This window comes from Syngnathus typhle, unplaced genomic scaffold (genome assembly GCF_033458585.1).
Source record: "Syngnathus typhle isolate RoL2023-S1 ecotype Sweden unplaced genomic scaffold, RoL_Styp_1.0 HiC_scaffold_180, whole genome shotgun sequence".
NCBI classification, from domain to species: domain Eukaryota; kingdom Metazoa; phylum Chordata; class Actinopteri; order Syngnathiformes; family Syngnathidae; genus Syngnathus; species Syngnathus typhle.
The window spans coordinates 108,691-111,101 of NW_026872086.1; the positions used below are offsets into that span (position 1 = coordinate 108,691).

The 2,411-nt window shown below is 65.3% G+C and overlaps 1 non-coding gene across 1 annotated transcript; it reads left to right on the forward strand.

Annotated features, from left to right (window-relative positions):
• Window positions 1–1,956: 1,956 nt before the first annotated feature.
• Window positions 1,957–2,107, forward strand: LOC133148837 (5.8S ribosomal RNA). The gene has a single exon (XR_009712878.1). It is a non-coding gene; the product is annotated as a 5.8S ribosomal RNA (ribosomal RNA).
• Window positions 2,108–2,411: the final 304 nt, after the last annotated feature.

Genomic DNA, 2,411 nt, shown 5'->3' on the forward strand with positions numbered 1-2,411 from the left:
GCCCCCGACCCCCGCTTTACGGAAACGAAGCGAGCCTCAGCGGGCCGCAACGACCGAGTCTGACTCGGACGGGGCGCAGCTTCCCGCCTGGGTCATCGCACGTTCCCCCAGCTCGGGCCTGGGAGGCCGACGCCTTTCCCCCGGACCACCGCCGTTGCCCGCACGGTTCATCCTCGGGCCCCGCTGGCCAAGCCCGACCGACGTGCCACCCCCGTTGCCGAGTTCGCTCTTCCCGAGCTTCGTCCCCAACCCTCACGCGAACCGTCCGTCCCCCGACCGACCGACGGGAGCCGCTTGCCAAGCGACGTCAGCGTCCTACGGGTCTGAACTGGCCACAGTGAGAATCGCTTAGTTGGTGGAGCGATTTGTCTGGTTAATTCCGATAACGAACGAGACTCCGACATGCTAAATAGTTACGCCGCCCTCGAGCGGTCGGCGGGCAACTTCTTAGAGGGACAAGTGGCGTTCAGCCACACGAGATTGAGCAATAACAAGTCTGTGATGCCCTTAGATGTCCGGGGCTGCACGCGCGCCACACTGAGCGGACGAGTGTGTGCCACATCCCCTGCGCCGAGAGGCGCGGGTAACCATATGAACCCCGCTCGTGATAGGGACTGGGGACTGCAATTATTTCCCACCAACGAGGAATTCCCAGTAAGCGCGGGTCATAAGCCCGCATTGATTAAGTCCCTGCCCTTTGTACACACCGCCCGTCGCTACAACCGATTGGATGGCTTAGTGAGGTCCTCGGATGGGCCCCGCCGAGGCCGGTCACGGAGCCGGCGGCCGCGTCGAGAAGACGATCAAACTTGACTATCTAGAGGAAGTAAAAGTCGTAACAAGGTTTCCGTAGGTGAACCTGCGGAAGGATCATTACCGGAGATTGGAGCGGGAGCAGCGGCCCGCGTCAAACGCACAGCCGAGGGCGAAAGGCGTGCGGGGGGGAAGGCTTCCGCCGACTCTCCCCGCCCTAGCCCGGAGCGCCGCCTAGGACGACGGGGGAAGGGACTTTTTCCCGCGGCTCACGCACTCGTTCGCCCCCGCCTTAGCCGGGGGGCGTTCGGTGCCGGTGCGCGGGGTGGCCCCCGGCCCCTTAGACCAAAGCGATGAGCGGAGGATGACGGAGGAAGGACTGGCCCACCCAGGAGGGTAACCCGGACGTCTCCGGAACCGGACGGCCAGTGCGGGCGGTCGGCCGGCCCGGGACGGACCCGGGGCCACACCTGGGCGGGCGGCGCCGGCGCGCGGAGCCGGCCTCCTCGCCTGCCGCGCCCAAACAATGTGAGAGAGATTGACCCCGGCGCCGGCGCGCGGGTAAGCGGTTGGTCGGTATGTGGCCCGCGCGCGTGCGTCGTGTGTGGGGAAGGCCCGGTCGTCACACCGGCGTCGGCCCCCCGCCCACCGTCGCGCGACGTCACCGTCCGCCCCCCGCCCCTGCGCGCCCGCTCGACTAGCGCCGGCCGGACTCTACCTCGCTGTCTTGAATTGGTCTCGGGTTGGCCACGGCCGGGGTCGGGCCCGGTGTCATCGGAGGCCTCCCACTCGGAACTATAACCCATTGCGGCGGGTACCCAACTCGCGGCCCGCCTTCGGCGGACCCTGGGGGGTTTAATGTCCACACCACACGCACGTTCTGAGGCGGGTGGGTGGCACCCGTTGCCGGAAGGTCGGAAAAAACATATTTTTGATCGTTGGAACTTGGCAACCACGGCGCGCTGCTGAGGGGAGCGCGGCGGTGGACGGCGGCGACCGCGCCAGCAAGCCCCGGCGTCTTTGCGCGCCGGCGGAGGGTCTGCGCGCGGCGTAACGCCAGCTTCCCCGTCCGGCGGTTTGGACGGCGGCGACCGCGCCAGCAAGCCCCGGCATCTTTGCGCGCCGGCAGAGGGTCCGCGCGCGGCGTAACGCCATCTCCCCGTCCGCCTCGAAAGCTCGCGTCGGAAACGAAAAACAATGTACAACTCTTAGCGGTGGATCACTCGGCTCGTGCGTCGATGAAGGACGCAGCTAGCTGTGAGAACCAATGTGAATTGCAGGACACATTGATCATCGACACTTCGAACGCACTTTGCGGCCCCGGGTCCGTCCCGACTTCCGTGGTGGAGAGGCCGAATTTTCGACATTCGCGGCCGACCGGGGAACCGTCGCCACTCGGACAAGTTGTGCGGCAGCCCACGCTCGCACTTAGAAAATATTCTGAAATTCTCACCGACCTCCGTGGTGGAGAGGCCGAATTTTCGACATTCGGATCCGACCGGGGAACCAGCGCGCCTCGGATAGATTGCGTGTCAGCCCTCGGTGACATTTAGAAAATATTCGCAAAATTTTTTCGGACCTCCAGGACCGCTTTTTCACCGTCGCTGTCCGACCGGGGAACCGTCGTAGCTCGGACAGTTCGTGTGCCAGCATCCGCT